Source organism: Mustela erminea, chromosome 13 (assembly GCF_009829155.1).
Source record: "Mustela erminea isolate mMusErm1 chromosome 13, mMusErm1.Pri, whole genome shotgun sequence".
NCBI classification, from domain to species: domain Eukaryota; kingdom Metazoa; phylum Chordata; class Mammalia; order Carnivora; family Mustelidae; genus Mustela; species Mustela erminea.
Window position 1 is genome coordinate 52,858,823 of NC_045626.1, and position 19,312 is coordinate 52,878,134.

At 42.0% G+C, this 19,312-nt stretch overlaps 1 protein-coding gene and 1 long non-coding RNA gene across 11 annotated transcripts in view; one reads left to right on the forward strand and one right to left on the reverse strand.

Annotated features, from left to right (window-relative positions):
* DLGAP1 (DLG associated protein 1) overlaps nt 1-19,312 on the reverse strand; it is an 876,459-nt gene that overhangs the window by 205,793 nt on the left and 651,354 nt on the right. The gene's annotated exons all lie outside the window — the stretch shown is intronic.
* Nucleotides 1-19,312, forward strand: part of LOC116572480 — a 333,614-nt gene that overhangs the window by 81,242 nt on the left and 233,060 nt on the right. The gene's annotated exons all lie outside the window — the stretch shown is intronic.

Here is a 19,312-nt window from a genome sequence, read left to right on the forward strand (position 1 = left end):
GCAGGAAAGGTATCTTCAAGGACAAGATAATTCGCGCAGATTAAGTTGTTAAATGTTTGCCATTGGTGACGATTCTTAATCTTTTTTTTTTTTTAAGATTTTATTTATTTATTTATTTGTCAGAGAGAGAGAGAGCGAGAGCGAGCACAGGCAGACAGAGTGGCAGGCAGTCAGAGGGAGAAGCAGGCTCCCTGCGGAGCAAGGAGCCCGATGTGGGACTCGATCCTAGGGCACTGGGATCATGACCTGAGCCGAAGGCAGCTGCTTAACCAACTGAGCCACCCAGGCGTCCCCTTAATTGAAGAATCAAAGGGTGTCAGAGGTCTGCGTGGATGTGGTCCTCTTTCTAAGGCTCTCGTTTTACAGATGAGGAATGGAGGTTCAGAAGAGCTCGTGGGCTGGTTAGTTAGGCGGAGCTAACTGGAATTGACCTCTATTAATAGCCTGTTCCCCCTCCCCCCCTTTGTGAACCTGCAGGTGCCCCCCCCCCGCCCCCTGCTTTTATTTAGAGGATAAATATCTAATGCTAAAAAAAATTCCTCCCTTCTGATTACCATTTTTAGGATTTAAGCTGAAAGTAGTGAAGCTCCTTAGGAAAAACGAGAACAAATTTGAAATAAGAATTGTGAATATATTGCAAGATCTGATTATTTTAGAATAGCCATAGGCTCTAATAGTAAAGACAGTTAATAAACTACAGCTCCCCGCCCCCCCCCTCCCCGGGACACCTGGGTGGCTCAGTGGGTTAAGGCTCTGCCTTCAGCTCAGGTCATGATCTCCGGGTTCTGGGATCGAGTCCAGCATCCGGGTCTCTGCTCAGCAGGGAGCCTGCTTCCTCCTCTCTCTCTCTCTCTCTCTCTGCTTGCCTCTCTGCCTACTTGTGATCTCTCTCTGTCAAATAAATAAAATCTTAAAAAAAAAAACCCTACCCCCCACCCCTGCCACCACCTAAGAAGTATCTTCCTATTGTCTTTAAGTATATTTAGAAACAAGGAGGGTTTTTTAAAATTTGTTTTTTTTTTTTTTAAAGATTTTATTTATTTATTTGACAGAGAACACAATTAGGCAGAGAGGCAGGCAGAGAGAGAGAGAGAAGCAGGCTCTGCACTGAGCAGAGAGCCCCATGCGAGGCTCGATCCCAAGGTCCTGGGATCATGACCTGGGCCGAAGGCAGAGACTCTAACCCCCTGAGCCACCCAGGTGCCCCTGTTTTTTGTTTTTTTTTTTTTAAGATTTTATTTATTTATTTGACAGAGAGAGAGATCGCAAGTAAGCAGAGAGTCAGACAGCGAGAGAGAGAGAAGCCGGCTCCCTGCTGAGCAAAGAGCCCGATGCGGGGCTGGATCCCAGGACACTGAGATCATGACCTGAGCCGAAGGCAGAGGCTTAATCCACTGAGCCACCCAGGCGCCCCTGTTTTTTGGTTTTTGTTTGTTTGTTTGTTTCTGGTGAGCTACACATTCATATGATCATTTTGGGAATTTTATTTTAATTTTCACCCCCCTCCTCTATTTCTGAGCACCACCCAGAACAATTAATTAAGGCTTGCAGGGTTTTTCTAAAAGAAAGCTACTCAAAAATTTGGTCCTAGGACCAGCAAGGGCATCACTTGGGAACTTGTTAGAAATGTGAACTCACCGTCCCATTTGGGCATACTGAGTATTTGCATTTTAACTGGATTTCTAGGTGATTCTTACCTGCCTTAAGGTCTGAAAAAGAATAACTGGGAGCCTCTTTAACTCCAGTATCAAGTGGCAGAGGACTTCCACTACTCATTGCTTGTGTTGAAGTAGGTTTCTAGTTCCTACTTGGGTGTTCCTCCCAAAAATGAATTTAAATACCGCCCATTTAAAGAAAGAGAACATTATTCTGCTTTAAAATCAGGCTGAAAGCAAAATTCCTGGAGTGAAGGAGTTCTTAATGAATTCCATAGAACTTTTCTTATGTGAAAGAGCACAATGCTACATATTATACAAGGAAGGTTCAAAAGTTTGAATATAAAGCTCATGGAAACTGGAAACACACACACACACACACACACACACACACACACACACACACACACACCAGTTTCTCAGTGGGCTTCGTTCCCAGTGCTTGACTTACTCATTGGTAATAAGTTAGGAGCTTGTGAAATTGTGATTTGTAATAATATATATTTGGTCATCATCCCCATTTCTGGCAGAGCTTTTAAAACCCTTGGAATTTCCTAACTGGGGAGAGCAACAGAGCTGTCATTTGCTATTTTCATAAGATGACTTTTGGACCCCACCTCTGGTTGGGGGCTAGTTGCCAGGGCAACCAATCTTAGTTAGATTAGAGGGTTGGAACTTTTCAGTCCCACCAGGTCTGGCCTCCAGGGAGGAGGGAGAGGCTGGAGGGTGAATCATAACTAATGGCCAGTAATTTAATCAATCATGCCTATGTATCGAAGCCTCTGTGAAAACCCCAGGGACTAGGTTTGGAGAACCTCTGTGTCAGTAAACATCTGGAGGTGTGGGGACAGTGGTGTACTCAGAAAAGGAGTGTAAGCTTTGCCCCTTCTCACATACTTTGCTCTGTGCATCTCCTCCATCTGGTTCTTCCTGAGTTATATCCTTTTATCACAAACCAGTAATCTAGTAAGTACTGTAAACTGTTTCTGAGTTCTATGAGTCTCTCCAGCAAATTAATCGAACCCAGGAAAGGAAGCAGTCATTGGAACCTCTAACCTATAGGCAGATCATCAGAAGCACAGTTGAAAACCTGGACTTATGACCGGGGTCTGAAGTGGGTACGAAGGTAGGTTGAGGGAGTCTTGCAGGACTGATCCCTCCCCCTGTGGGATCTGATGCTATGACTGAGTAGATAGTGTCAGAATTGAGTTGAATGGTAGGACACTGTGGTCACGTTCAAAGAATTGCTCATTGGTGTGGAGAAGCCTCCCCGTCACACATGGGAATTGGGGCCAGGAATCCAAGAGAGCACCCCGAAAGGCACGTGAACTCTGTCAGTTCCCAGAATATAAGAATGCTTGGTAATAAGCCTGTATTCTCAGAGACCTTATCTTCTCATTGTTTTGTTTCCTTCCTTCACCTAATATAAAACTGTGTTTCCATGTAAGAAGCACCCAATTATCCTCAACAATAGTAATAGTAGATAAATATTTACTGAGTACCCACTCTGTACAAACTCTTGTCTTAGATCAAAATCTTTTCCTAATTAACTAAAATAGTTAATATTGCATTGCCATTGGGGCAAGGGGGTAGGTAGAAGAACATCTTTGATTAAGTTGTTCTAAAATCATATATCCCTTTACTTCACATATTTCTAGAGGATTATCAATTCTGGGGACAAATGACTTCCTAAATAACAGAGCTGTTAAGTTGAAGGATTTCTTTCTTTCTTCTTTTTTTTTTTTTTAAAGATTTTATTTATTTATTTGACAGAGAGAGATCACAAGCAGGCAGAGAGGCAGGCAGAGAGAGAGAGAAGGAAGCAGGCTCCTGGTTGAGCAGAGAGCCCAATGCGGGGCTCGATCCCAGGACCCTGGGATCATGACCTGAGCCGAAGGCAGCGGCTTAACCCACTGAGCCACCCAGGCGCCCCAAGTTGAAGGATTTCTTACTCATGTTTGTGTGTTTATTCTGTGTAAGAAAATTTATAAAGTAAATGTTGGCATGCTTTAAAGAGTAAACTTTAGTAGTGTTTTGACCCATCCTTTATTCAAGTCAGAGCAAGCTAGCCCTGGAAACCTCAGAGATTATCTGTCCAGAAGTTTCCAAATAGTAGATTGAGATCTTCCAGAACTAATTCAAATCCTTGCTTGCCAGTCTCCTGGCAGGCTGCCTCTGCCAGACCCCTCATTTGGGAGACCTTGTTCTGGTGGGGTAGGGGAGCGCACACAGCCACTTACCACCAGCCCATACACCACAGCAGTCCCCAGTTGTGGCACACTAAGTGCCCCCATTTTCAGGGTCATTGCAGGTAATGATGGAAAGAAGGTCGCCTGTGTCTTGTTCTGAAGTTTAGAGAACCTGGTGTACAACTATGCATAAGTAACATTTTGAATGCTCATATTCAACACAGGAATGTTATGGTACCAGGAAAACATATCTGTAATGGTGATGGCATTTAGCTATTAATTAAGATCTTTTGTGATGATTGTTTTAATGTTGTGTTAGAAATATTTTTATGATGAAGGTCGATGGAGAAATGAATGTGAATTAGAAGTGTGTATGTGAAGAATGAGGTTCAGCCAAAGGTGAGTTTTGGGCAGAGAAGCTTATTCACAGACATTTCTCCATGTAAACACTTGCGATGAGTGGCTTTGTAGATTTTCTCATATAACATGGCAGTATCTGGGTAGGTATTCTGGACCCGAGCCATGTGATAAAACTGTGAGACTTTCCACTCAGGTCAACTGCGAATTGACGTGATCAGGACTACAGTTTCTCCATGAAGTTACGAACATGCCATATGAAGGATTGGGCGTCTACCATATGCCATAAATGAGGACAGTGGATTGCTACTTCCAACTGCTAAATCAAAAAGCTGAAAAAATACGGACTTTCTCAACAAGCGAAAGTGCAACATCTTTGGATTGCATATAAAATATCCATGGAAATAGATTTATCTAGAAGAGTTTTATAAAAAGAAGCTGCTGTCCTTGCTCTATGAATTTGTTAAGATTAATGCAACTCTAAGTTTCTTCACAAATGTATATATAGTAATTACAAATGCTGGAAAGAAGGGGGAGGAAAGGAGGGAGGGACATGGAGAGGCGGAGAGAGAGACAGAGACCTCTTGTGGAAGCATTTTATGATTCATCTCTTAGGATAAAAACTACCTGTCCATTTAGTTTGTCCATTTGTCCTAAAGTTTTGAGTTAGAATTGTGAAGACATTAGTTGCTTTTTAACACAGACTTAAAATTCTCAAAACATTCATTTTCTACTAAATCCTTCTCTCAGGAACAGGTATTTTCCTGTCAGATGATACAGACAATGAGAAGACCTTATTAAGCCCATGAAGTCACCTTGAAATGCAAAGAATCTATTCCAAGTAGAGAATGGTTTTATGCAGGCTGGCCTCAAATGCTCTAGCTTTTGAAAAGGCAGTAGAGGACAATTTCCTGCCTGTCAGGGCCTGAGTTCCAGAAGAAGTTGCTGTATCAAGCTTCTAATCTAGCCTTTGGTACCTCCCTGTAGATGTCAAGGCTCCCACCTCAGATGCCAGATGATAGTTCTTCCCCTGTGCCTTGCTCTCTTGTTTCTAAGTGGCAGGGGGAGTGGGAGAGTGAGCAGGGAGCCCAATGTGGGGCTCAGTCCATGGACCCTGGGATCATGACCTGAGTAGAAGGCAGACACTTAACTGACTGAACCACCCAGGTGCCCCACACTCTTTTTTTTTTTTTTTAAAGATTTATTTATTTGAGAGAGAGAGCAGGGGAAGGGGCAGAGGGGAGAGAATCTCTCCACTTAGTGCAGAGCCTGATGTGGGCTCAGTTTCTTGACCCTGATATCATGACCTGAGGTGAAATCAAAAGTTGGACACTCAAGGGGGCACCTGGGTGGCTCAGGGGGTTAAAGCCTCTGCCTTCAGCTTGGGTCATGATCCCAGGGTCATGGGATCGAGCCCCACATCGGGCTCTCCACTCTGCGGAGGGCCTGCTTCCTCCTCTCTCTCTCTGCCTGCCTCTCTGCCTACTTGTGATCTCTGTCTGTCAAATGAATAAATAAAATCTTAAAAAAAAAAAGTTGGACACTCAACCAACTCAGCACTCCGAGTACCCCAAGTTATCTACACTTTTAATGAAGCTACAAGCTGGCAGAGGTGAAGAAAAAAATGGCAGTGCTAGAGATTATATGAGACAATAACTTTGGTGATTATTTTAAAATAAGGTATTATTCATGGAGCATGGGGTAGATGGTGTCACAGCCTCGTTTATTAGAAACACTCATAATCTCTGAGGTGTTTAGAACAGAGGCACTAACTATAGCAGTGGTCCTCAACTCTAGTCATAGCACTTGTGGAGCATCTCTTGGGGAGGTAGTACATTATACTGATGCCTGGACCTCCCCACCCCCAAACTGATTAAGTCAACCTTTAGCATGTACCTGGGCATCTGTGTCTATAAAATCTGCCCAGACTGTTTTAGTTGCGGTCAGGATTAAGGCAATGAATTTGTAGATCCCCCCCCAGAAAGAATGAGAAGTAGTATAAAGAAGTACTTATCAAGCCATGAAAAGTGAAAAAGCCAACCTGAAAAGGCTACATACTATTTGATTCCAACCGTATGACATTTGGAGAAGGCATAACTATGGAGACAATAAAAAATATCAATGGTTTCTGGGGGTTGGGTTACAGGAAAGGATGAGTAGGGCAGAGCACAGAAAATGTTCAGGGTAGAGGTGCTACAGTGATGGATTTTTATACATTTCTCAAACCCTGTAGAATGTACAACACAAAGGGAACCATGGACTTTGGGTGATAATGATGTGTTGGTGCAGGTTCACTGATTGTACCAAATGTTCTACCGTGGAACAGGATGTCACTTATGGGAGAGGCTCTGCATGTGTGTGGAGGGGACAGGGGTTGGCAGAGATTCTGTACTTTCTGCCCGATTTTGCCATGAGTCCCAAACAGCTCTAAGAAAATAAAGTCTGTTTTTTAAAAATGGAGAAAGGATGAGAAAGTCTGGGAAAAATTGGGGTCATTGTGTTCCAAGCCTTGGTGGACAGCAGCGATGATCAAAACTAGCTGGTGAGAAAACTTTGGTCATGTGGGCTGAGCTGATTCAGTCAGCACTTCTGTTCTCGCTCTCCATGCTACTAGCCATGCAAGTGAATTTGTTCATTCAGCAGAATGTGTTGACTACCAGCTGTGTGCCAGATACTACGCTAGAGCTTATGATATGTTAAGAAATCTCTGGCATTAGGAAGCCTGTAGTCATCAGAGGGAACAGACAAGAAAACAGACCATAAAAATACTGGATGATAAATACTTGGATAAAGATTTCGATGAGAGATTGTTAAACTGGGTTTCTAGTATAATTCTGTAATACCAGTGTGGACTGATGATTCCAGCTATCCTGTTTGTTTTTAGGTAAGATGATTATTGGTCTTCTGGAGATGAAGGTGAGAACTGGTAGACCAAATTCTGGGGTAACTAACTACACAGATCTCTTGAATAATTTCTTGCCCTACCGATAAAAATTTAGTGAAATTAATTGTGATTGATTGCTAAATGTTATTTCTCTTAAACTGATTTTATATGCTACATACTAGTAAACCTACTGTGTTCTGGGAGCCCTAAAGACTTGTGCTACATTAACTTAAGCCTATTAGAGAGGAAATAGATTTAGACTCTGCTAATATGTCCGTGCAGCTTGACAGTCAGATGTTAGATGTTAGATGTTATAAACTGCCAAGTTATAAGTTGCCAAAAAGTAACAGAAATAGTGTGTGTGTGTGTGTGTGTGTGTGTGTATTTGTTATTGGGAATCCAAGCTGGGAAATAAGATTTCTTTGCCTAGTCTCCAACCCCCAAATTAGGTTGCTCACCTCCCCCACTATCTCCCAGCAGCTGGTACCCCACCTCCATCCTCCTACTTACTAGAAACAATTTTCAGCAGCTGTCTGAAGAAAGTTTTGCAGCAATTGCCAACTTCTGGGTTTTGGTAGCATCCAGAAACTTTTCAAATAACTCAGTGCCAGAATTTTCCTCTTGGTGAGTGCCAGGATACAAGATGCTCAGATCTCCTGTTTAAGCCTTAATAAAGGTCTGGTCAATGGCTTGCATCTGTCATTATCCCTTTCCTTCCAGTGACAAGGTAATTAGGAAGAATAGGTAATGGTCAGTGATGGGAGCACTTATAGTAACTGGGGAATCTAGAAGCAAGAGTTCGGAGAAGTCATGTATGGTATGATTATTATCTGAAATGTCATGGAGTGTTGGTGATGTCCTTTTTTAATGCTCTTTTACTAGAGTCCTGTCGGGGATCTTTGAGGGAGTTCCATTTCTGATTGCTGGAGTTACTGGAATGGAAAGGAGTGGCCTCATCTTGCCAGAAAGGCTGGCTTGCTAAGTGCTGCTTTCTCTCTTGCTGCTGCCAGGAAAGTCTCCTTGTGATGGTGGCCATGGGCCTGATCATTCTATTCTCTCTGCTCGGTCCAACTTCTTTAAAAAAATTGTTATGTTGTTATTATTGAAATATAATGTATATGCAAAGTAATACCTAAGTTATAAGTTTGTAGCTCAGTGCATTGTCATAAAATGAAAACCCTCTGAAACCAACTCTCAGTCAAGAAAGAGCATATTCATAGTGTCCCAGAGGCTCTCCACCAGTCATGACCTCCTCCTCCCCCCAAAGGTCACTGCTGTCCTGGCTTCTAACACTGTAGATTTGTTTGGCTTGCATTTAACTCTAGATAAGTGGAATTGTAAAGTATGTATTCTTGTGTCTGGCTCCTTTCATTCGGCATAATGTTTATGAGATTCACCTGGTTGTTTGGTGTAGCTGTATGTTCCTTGCTGGTATAAGGATTCTGTTGTAAGCATATACTTTAAAAAATTTATCCATTCTGGGATAAATTTATCCATTCTGAGCCTGGGTGGCTCAGTGCGTTAAGCCTCTGCCTTCAGCGCGGGTCATGATCCCAGGGTCCTGGGATCAAGCCCCGCTTCAGGCTCTCTTCTCAGTGGGGAGCCTGCTTCCCCCTCTCTCTCTGCCTGCCTCTCTGTCTACTTGTGATCCCTCTCTGTCAAATGAATAAAAAAAAATTAAAAAAAAATTTATCCATTCTGTTTTGTTGGGGGACGTGTCGTCAGTTTCAGTTTGGGACTGTTAAAAATAATACTGCTATGAATATTTCATGCATCTTTGGGTGTCCATGTGCATGCATTTGCATTGTATATATAGCGAGGAATGGTATTACTGCTTTATAAGCAGTGTATTTTGGGGAGACAGTCCACTGTGGGCCCTAAGTAATCCTGCACATCTTTCCTCGCTGTGCTGAACTTCAAGCCGTATCCATGCCTGCAACTGAGCAGCTACTGTCGCTGGTCCTGTGGAAACTGTCGGCCACAGCACCCACAGTGTGACTGCTGCTCACGCATTACCATCAGCGGTGGTCCTGGCTGATTTGCTGCTTGCTACAAAAGGTGCTGAGCCCTGGGCCCTGTGTTCCTCAGCTCTGGTGCAACCCCCTGCGTGCATGGTTTCCATGTAGGCCCATCATGTTGTCCAGTGGGTTTGGGAGGCAAGGGAACCAGCACAACCATCTGATGTCCCTAATGTTTGCTGTGCTGTGACTAATAAACTGCCTTGCTCTGATTTATTCCATCTCAGAGCCCACTTTTTGGCAATTTATGGAGTTGTGGCAGGCCAACCTGCTTTTTTGTCCAGGAGTCTCCTTCGGATTCGGAGTCTTTTCTTTCTTTTTTTTTTTTTTTTTGCCTAAGATTTTATTTATCTCTTTGACAGAGAGAGAGAGAGAAAGAGAACAAGCAAGGGGAGCATCAGGGAGAGGGAGAAGCAGGCTCCTGTTGAGCAGAGAGCCTGATGCAGGACCTGAGCCAAAGGCAGACACTTAATCAACTGAGCCACCCAGACATCTCCTTTGGGACCTTACTGCTCCTTTCTGTCCTTGATGAGGTCGGGCTTCTTTTCTGACAGTGCTTGCCCAACAGCAGTACATAGTGCTAAATAGCTTCCCCAAAGTAGGGTATGAGACTTCTTACTGTTCTTCCCAAATGTTTTAGAAGTTGCTATACCTAGTACTTTATTGGCTATTACATGCATGATACTTTTATATTCTCAAATAGGATGATTCTCACAGTTCTGTGAAGTAGGCATTATTTCACAGAATAGGGCCCTGAAGACAGAGGGTTAAGGGATGCATTTTGACTCTATAGGATGGTGATAACGAGGCACCCCTTGCATATCATCCCCTGCATTTGGCGCTTTTTTTTTTTTTTAAGATTTTATTTATTTATTTGACAGAGATCACAAGTAGGCAGAGAGAGAGGCAGGCAGAGAGAGAGAGAGAGAGAGAGGAGGAAGCAGGCTTCCCGCTGAGCCGAGAGCCCGATGTGGGGCTCGATCCCAGGACCCCGGGATCATGACCCGAGCCAAAGGCAGAGGCTTTAATCCACCGAGCCACCCAGGTGCCCCCATTTGGTGCTTTTTATATAAACTGTTTTCTTACGATACTGTAAGTTAGATATCATCATCATTCCCAATGTCTAGATCAGTAAACTGACTTGAGTTCCAGTGAGTCCCTCTGCCTGCAGTGAGAGCAGCGATTATCAGTAGGGCTGAGGTTTCAGTCCAGGCTGAGTGTGACCTCCAAGCCCAAGAGCAGGGCAGCCATCCCGTTTGTTGTCTAATCTGGTAAGTGATGGAGGCACAGCTTGAAACTACATCCTCTGAATCCCGAACTGGTACTCACTTTGGTGTACATTTTGCCAAAAGACACCTCAGCCCTCACCGCCCCCTGTCAGCTTGTCTGATTTCCCCTGCTGGCATGTGACTGAATGAGCAGTAGAATGGCCAGGGACCAGGCAGAAAGAAAAGAGAGGGGGAGGGGAATGGACGGTTTGTGTTCATTCTTACACTTATTGAAACATAGCCTGGACCCCGAATATAAAATTGCACTCAGAAAAAAAAAGTGGATTCTGAGAAGGAATAGAAGTCTTTGGAAAGCTAGAAGAGTACATGTGGCTGATTTTAAAGGAAAAATTAATTTTGGATTTTAAAGGTTACCCGTCTCATAATCATCATCTAGAGCTTGCTGTCTCCAAGGGAAGCAGCTCTAGAAGGTCAGGAGGGTGTATTTCTGTGTGTTTGTGGAACTCCGATGAGTCCCAAGAAGTCAGCCGCCTGTCATGTTTTGTCATTTCACCGTGCTCTTGTGGCCTCAACCTAGATCCAAGAGACTGACCTCTGGGAGGAACAAATGCATTCACTTTGCACCTCGACCCAGTTCTTGGCTTCTTTGCTTAGGGACCTTGGCCACTCTTGGGGCTCTGCTGACTCTCCATTATAACCTAAAAGTGAAAATGCTTTTCCTATTCACTCCCCTCTGCCCCAGTGCCAGCATGTTTCTTTGGGGACTTCACAGTATTTCTCGAACCCTGAAGGCGATGAAGGGGAAATTATGTCGCATTTGCTCAGTTGCCATATCAAGAAACTGATTCAAGAGTTCCTTGGGAAAACTATTTTGTATGTTAAGCTCATGAAATCAACTTCAAGGCCCTATGCACTTTATTTTTATTTTTATTTTATTTTATTTTATTTTTTGAAAAGGTAAACATGCTAGCTTTAATATAGTTAGTAAGGACCTACACATTTTAAAAACCTGTATTTCAGTTATAGTTCAGTTTCCCTTTAAATACACATTCATAAATGTGTTTTGGGTATTTTGGCAGAGAGCGGGGAACGGGGCATCCATGGACTTTAGAGGGAAATTCAGAAATATTCTGCAGTGACCAGGAGCTCCATGATGAAATGTATCCTTACCAGGGAGGGGCCATTTCAGTATCAACCCATGTGATCCAAAGTGATCATCCAGAGGATAACCTGAAGGGAAAATATTGAAGATAAAAAAAGGGGATAATTTCATAGAAGTGGAGATGATGGAGGAATATGTATTCAGAGCTGAGTAGAGAGGCTAGCAGGGGTTATGAAACTTCACATTTCCTAGAGTCCCAATTGGTTATTATTTCATATTGAAAGCAAGGGAAAGAAGGCCATTCTCAGCCTTTTTATTTGGAATTTTTAATGCAATATTGGTATGGTCCTCTCCTCTTGTAAAAGTTAAGAGATGAAAATGTCGTTCCAAGGTTGGCTGGGGGTAGACATTGAGCATGTTTGATTCTGAAAGGTGTTCCAGATCAGTGATGAGTCTGAATGGATCAGCAAGATATGGTCAGAAAAGTGTCATGCATTTTGATATAAAATACTTCTTTCAGTACAATAACACAATTAAGCTAATTATCATTGGCCCCTTGTTCCAGCTGTACAAAGAGGAAAAGGATTATGAGAAACAGGTTTTTCAGATTTGATGTAAGAGTCTTGGAGTGGGAGATTCTCTTCTGAGATCAGGGGGACACACACTACTGGTGTGCACGTGTCTGCAAAACTCAAATGAGTGATTCTTCCCAAAGTAAGCCTTCTGTCCTGTCCATTTTTTTATTTCTCCTTTTTGCCAGTCCCTTACTTAGCACTGTTGTCAGTGAGACTTGAGAAGGCTTTCAGATTAAAGACATAATGTTCAAAAAAGAAATAATTTAATTGTGCATATTGGAGTCTTGAACTAATTCCCTTTAAGGAGGCACATAAAAAGCAGGTCATGCCTCTCTTTTTAGCAGACGTAGGGAAGAAAAGGTCTTTCTGATGGAGGGATCTAGTGAGGAATAAAAACAGTTTTGCTAACAGTACAGGCTGTGAACGCAGGCTGCTGGGGGCTGCTGGGGAATTTCTAGCTGGGATGCTCAGGGAGAGACCCCCATACATGGAGAGAGACACGCACCCTTCAGAATGTTCCTGTGTACGAGACTGCAGAGCCACTCCATCCATGAAATAGAAATGCTAAGCACAGGTATAAGAAGAACAAATGACCACCATAGTAGGGATGAAAATTCACTGGGTTAGCAGGCAGGGGAAGCATCTGGGCCAAGAGAAGGGGCAAGGATGTGGCAGAGAGATGATTCTTGCCGCAGAGATGCAGCTGGGTGCTGTCCAGGTTTTGGCTGTGGCCCGCCCAGTGCCGGAGCTTTATCAGTCACCCTTCTCCCAGCATCCACATGGCATCTACACAGTAGCCTCTCCTGGCACCAAAAACTCAGTATATTCCAACCTGCTGTCATGCGCACATTTTGTATTTGCTTCTTTCTCTTGCCAGCGCACAGCCGGTGCATGACTAAGCCTTCCAGACCTGGCTTCCACAGTGTTTCCCAAATATCTAGCCATTGCCCTCCTCTCATTTTGTCCTTATCCCAAGACCTAGACTCTGGTGGGGGGGGGGTTCCTGTCTAGTCTCCTTTTATCTCTCCATACTGAAGGATTCATCTTAAAAAGTAATGCAATCAGGGGCGCCTGGGTAGCTCAGTGGGTTAAGCCTCTGCCTTCAGCTCAGGTCATGATCTCAGGGTCCTGGAATCGAGCCCCACATCGGGCTCTCTGCTCAGCGAGGAACTTGTTTCCCCTCCCCGCCTCTCTGCCTACTTCTGATCTCTGTCAAATAAATAAATAAAATAAATAAAATCTTAAAAAAATATATTGCAATCAATCTTTCCCACCACACCAAAACAGTCCCTGGTTTACATCACCTTGCAAATGAAGCCCCTACCCTCTCACAGGCTTTCAGTCCTACTGTTTTGCAATATAGCATGAGAATGAAACCTGGTGGTCTTTCAAAGTGCCTGGTGTATCCTTTTTTTGTACTGTCCCTTCATTTTGATGTCTTCTGTCTTTGCTTGTCAATATTCCATCTATTCTTTAGACCCAGTTTAAGTCCCACTTCTGCAGGGAGCCTGCGTTGATGCAACTGAAATGAAGTTACCTTTTCTCCCTCCAACATTCTTAGTAGGCTATTACTTAGAGCAGTGAGGGCACACTTTCTTTTTTAGAGTTGTAGGACATTCTTCTCTCGGGCAACCCCAAGGGCTTGAGCAAATCTTTTAAATCTCAAAGGGTATATATGTTCATAGAAAGACAAAATAACTGTACAGTATAGAAACCGAGATTATCTTCTCTTTTACACTTTAAAGCTACCCCTTTAAAGATAACTTCTTATTTATTATGCATCTGTATTCACTTCCTATTGCTGCTGTAACAAATTAGTACAGGTTTAGTGGATTAAAACAACACAAATATATTACCTTAGAGTTGTGGAGGTCAGACGTATGAAACACATCTCACTGGACTAAGATCAAGGTATCAGCAGGATGGTTTCTTTCTAGAAGCTCTACTGGAGACTCTGTTCCCTTTTCTAGCTTCTAGGGGCAGCTTCATTCTTTGACTCACCTCCTCCTCCGTCTTCAAAGCCAGCAGTGGCAGGTTGAGTCTCTTGCAGACTCCATCACTCTGATTCTAATGCTGACCCTCCTGTTGCCTCTTTTGCTTATTAAGGACCCTTATGCATACATAAACTGGGCCTAGCCAGGTAATCGAGGAAAATCTCTCTATTTTAAGGTCAGTTATTGATAACCTAATTTCTCCCTTGCCATATAGTAACATAGTCACAGGTTTTGGGATTATGATATGGACATTTTTGGGGGCTCTTGCTCTGCTTACCACAAGATCCTTTCATATATTTTTTTCCAATTTATAACCGTATATCAATATCTTTATGGAGAGGCATTAGTTTTTTAAAAGATTATTTATTTATAATAAGAGAGAGAGATCACAAGTAGGCAGAGCAGCAGGTAGAGAGAGAGAGAAGGAAGCAGGCTCCCTGCAGAGCAGAGAGCCTGATTTGGGACTCGATCCCAGGAGCCTGAGATCATGACCTGAGCTGAAGGCAGAGGCTTAACCCACTGAGCCACCCAGGCGCCTGAGATATTAATTTTTTAATATATGATTTTAAGAAGTATCATATACCATGCATATGTGCATATATATGTATATATATATTCTAATTATCTTATATACTTTTATGTCTGTTCATATAGAGGGCATCACTAGTTTTTAAGGTTGCATAGTATCCTGTGGAATAAATGTTTCATAGTTTATTGAAACATTATCCTATTAAAGGACATATAAGCAGCTTTCAGTTTTTTACCTTTGAATATTTGTGCCCTTAGATAAGACTATCTATAGCATAGATATCCATGAGTGGACCTGCTGGGAGCCAAGGATATATGTGTATTTTTAAAGGACATTTTAAAGTTTTCAAATACACTTACCCATTACCTATCATTAAATAAAATCAAAATTTTAAAACAGATTGTTTGCTGTTCAAAGTCTTATGAATTCAGTAAATTCACATCTTTTCTTTTTTGGACTTAATTGATTCAACTACTAATCTGTGTGGAAGATATGCATTTGCGTACCTTGATACAATTATAGTACACCTATCCCTGTTGTTCCTGTTGCTTGCTTGCTTGTTTACAAATGGTGTAAGAGATTTCTGGTTGGAATCTATGTATCCAAAACTGTTCCTGATAACTGTCTCGGTCTGAAGGTGCAAAGGATGCCTCCATGGTCATTCAGGTGCAATTTTGCTCCAAGATTTTAAGTAGGAAACATTAAGTCAATCCGGTTGCTCTAGACTAGTCATCAGGAGGGACTTTGCTGGTACTTATAGCACAGGCATCAGGCTAGCTTGGGGAGAATATAGGCAAAGACTCAGAATGCCTTCTGAATGGCTTAACTGGTTTTTATGAAAGAATGAAGCACTGTCAGTGATTCATGAAGGTTCAGCAAATCTTGCTCCTCGTGTTTTTGTTAAGTTAATTATGTAGCAACTACGCCATTGTAAGGTGGCCTCCAACCTAGGATGCTAAACAAGTCTGGAAACTTGGCTTATGTTGTACAGGTTTTGTTTTGTTTTGTTTTGTTTTAAAGATTATTTATTTATTTGGCAGAGAGAGAGAGATCACAAGTAGGCAGAGGCAGGCAGAGAGAGAGTGGGGGAAGCAGGCTCCCTGCTGAGCAGAAAGCCTGATGCGGGACTCGATCCCAGGACCCTGAGATCATGACCTGAGCCAAAGGCAGTGGCTTAACCCACTGAGCCACCCAGGTGCCCCTCTTGTACAGGTTTTGAGGTGACAAGGAAGTGAATCCCTTCAGAACCAAGAGAACTTTATTTTAAATAATCTACAAGTTAAAATCTCAACACAAATATTGGTAATATTTTATTCTAGGGATAAACTATTATCCCTATCTTTATAGATCTTCCTTTTGTTCTTATGACAAGAACATGATTTCACTTCTTTTTCAAACTTCTATTTAAATTTGTCTTTAAGTGTATTTGATCTCATTTGCTGTGACTTTTCTTGTTTTTAAAAAAATCATGTATTTTAATTCCAGTTCAAAAGTGGTGTCCCTTTATTTAGAAATTTTGCAAGATATAAGATCAATATATACAAATCAGTTAGATATCTAGATAGTAGCAATGAGCAAACAAAAATTAAATTAAGAAAAATCTATTTACAATGGCATTAAGAAGAATAAAGTACTTAGTACTGTATTTAACAAAAGAAGTGCAAAACTTATACTCTGAAATCACAAAACTACAAAACTGTTAAGCTAAAGAAGACCTAAATAAATGGAAAGACATCCTGTGTCCGTGGATTGGAGACTTAATATTGTTAAGATGGTATAGGTCCACAAATTGATCTACAGATTCAGTGCAATCCCTATCAAAATCCAAGATGGTTTCTTTGCAGAAATGGATAAGCCAATCCTAATATTCCTATGGAAATTCAAGGGATCTGGAACAGACAACACAGTCTTGGAAAAGAACAGACTTGGGGGAAATCACTTCCCAGTTTCAAAACTTGCTACAAATCTACAGTAATGGAGATAGTAATCAAAGGAAATATAGATAAAATAGACTTCATAAAAATTAAAAACTTTTGCAGTTTTAAGGATGCCATAAAGAAAATGAAAAGGCAACCCACAGAATGGGATAAAAACTTTTGTATGTCATATCTCTGCCAAGAGACTTGTATCTAGAATACATAAGGAACTGGTACAACTGAATAATAAAAAGACAAATAACCCAATTAAAAATGAATAAAAGTTCTGTAAAGACATTTCTCCAAAGAAGATATAGAAGTGACCCATAAACCCATGAAAAGATGCTCAACATGATTAGTTATCAGGTCAATGCAATTCAAAACCACAGTGAAATACCACTTTACTAGGATGGCTATAATCAATAATATAGATAGTAACAAGTGCTGGCCAGGATGTATAGAAATTAGAACCTTCGTACACACCCAGTGGGAATGTCGAATGGCGCAACCATTTTAGAAAACAGTTTGGTGATTCCTCAAAAATTAAGCATGAAGTTACTCTATGACCCAGCAATTCTACTCCTAGGTACACAGACAAGAGAAATGAAAACACATGTCTATATAAAAACCTATACACCAATGTTCATAGTAGCATTATTCATAGCGAAGCAAAACATGAAAACAGTCTAAATGTCTATAACTGATGAATGCATAAATCAAATGTGGTATGTTCAAACAGTGGGATAATATTGAACAGTAAAAAGAAATGACATTCTAATATATTCTACAACATGGATTAACCTTGAGAATATGCTAAATGAAAGAAGTCAGTCACAAAGGACCACATATACAAAAGTATCCAGAATAGACCAATCCACAGAGACAGAGGGTAGATTGGGGGTTGTATAGGGCTGGAGAAAGAATTGGGAAATGAGCTATGGTTGCTAATAGGCATGGGGTTTTGGGATAATAAAAATGTTCTAAAATTGATCATGGTGCTGGTGGCACAACTGTGAATGTACTAAAAACCACTGCATTGTGCATTTGAAATGGGCAAGTTGTACATATATACATTTAACCTCAATATAACTGTTATAAGAAAAGTAGTATCTTTTGGGGGTGCCTGGGTGTCTCAGTCAGTCAAGCATGTGTCCTGATTTCAGTTCTGGTCATGATCTCAGGGTTGTGAGCTCACTGGAGAGTATGCTTGAGAAAGTCTATCTCCCTCTGCCCCTCCCCCTGACTCATGTGCAGATGTGCTCTCTCTCTCTCTCTCTCATAAATAAATCTTTTTTTCTTTTAAAGTAATATATTTTTGAAGTTGCTTACTTATATTCACATACATGCTTGTATTGACATAGGCTTTTCCCTTCCTGTGGATCCCAAAGCATTTTCTGGAAGGACTGGTGATGATGGTAGAGGTGGGAATACCATGTGTTCCCTTATGTAAAATGGATGATTCGAGCACTGAAGTAAGGTTGTTCCTGCCTTAGCTCCCGGCCTGGTGGGCTCATTTCTTTCTGTAAATAGATCTTGAGTGTCCAACATAAGTGGGTTCTTATCCACCACGGGCGTCATCTCCAAAGACTAGAGTGGAAAGAAACCAACTGTGTATGTATTTTTACACACACGTATGTGAGGAGATAGATTAAGGGAGAAGTACCAGGCCTCCAAACCATATTGTGTCTCTGGGTACCAGCCCCTGGGATTCCTGAAAGTGGCTCATTCCGCATTTAAGGTAGCAAAACAAGATGTCTACCTAGGAGGCTTCCTCCTCCAGTATCCCTCTAACTCCCCCAACCCCAGCAGCAATCTCGGTTCTGCGGAATTATGATCCTCTCCCCTAGCTTTCTATCAGTGTTTGTTCTCCATTTTCTTCCTCTTTTTTTTCTCAAGCTGTTACAGTCTCAGGAGAGATTTGGATCTGTTCTCTCTGTGTGTGTTTTATTTTTTAAAAAAATCCTGGAGATTCTATTTTTACTCATCTGTTCAGGTGTCCAAACGATGAAGATATTTTCTTCCAATCAACAGCAAGCCACCCACAGTGTCAGTGTGTTCCGTGATTAGGACTCTAATGACAGGCCCTATTCCTGCCCAGCTCTACCACCCCCACGTTGTGCTTCAGGGCGCCCACACAGGGCTGCAACTGACAAGGAAAATGTGCAGAGCTGGGCCCAGACCTGGAGCCAAGCACTGTGCCAGAGCTAGGGGAGGGCCATTCTGTAAATCTTGTCTTGTGAAAAACTAAGTCAAGAAGACAACGAGCTCTAGAAGTGTTCTAGAATTCCAGGTTCTCAGCAAAGCCTGTAAACTGCCCATAATGGGGGCTCTGCCAGCCTCCTTGGTCTCATGGCCAACCATTGGCCCTCCTGGCTTCCTTCCACCTCTGCCTCCTTGCAATTCCTTGTAGGGGATGACTGCACTCCTGCCTCAAGGCCTTTTCTAGATTTATAAAGTGAATCCCAATCCCCTGCCTCCCTTTTTAAATATCCACCTCACTTTATGAACTGAGGAAGTAATGGCCACTTCCCTTCTCATGTTCTTCATAGTCTGTGTGGCAATTGTGTATTTATTTTATTTGTGTCTGTTGATGTAAGTCCTTCTGAGTGAGAGCTTGTATTAGTTTTGAGTGGCTGCTGTAACAAATCAACACAGACTTAGTGGCTTCAAAAGCCACAAATTTAGAATGCAGCTCTAGTAGATCTGCTTTAAGGAAAAAAAAAAGTGCTAATGGAGGGTTTTCAGAGGGTAAGATACTGATACCCGGAGGGAAAATTGGAACACAAAGAATTCAGGAGGAACAACTAAAATGGAGACTATCTGGCTAAAGAGACCATTGTTTTTACCTCTTGGGATCTTCAAAA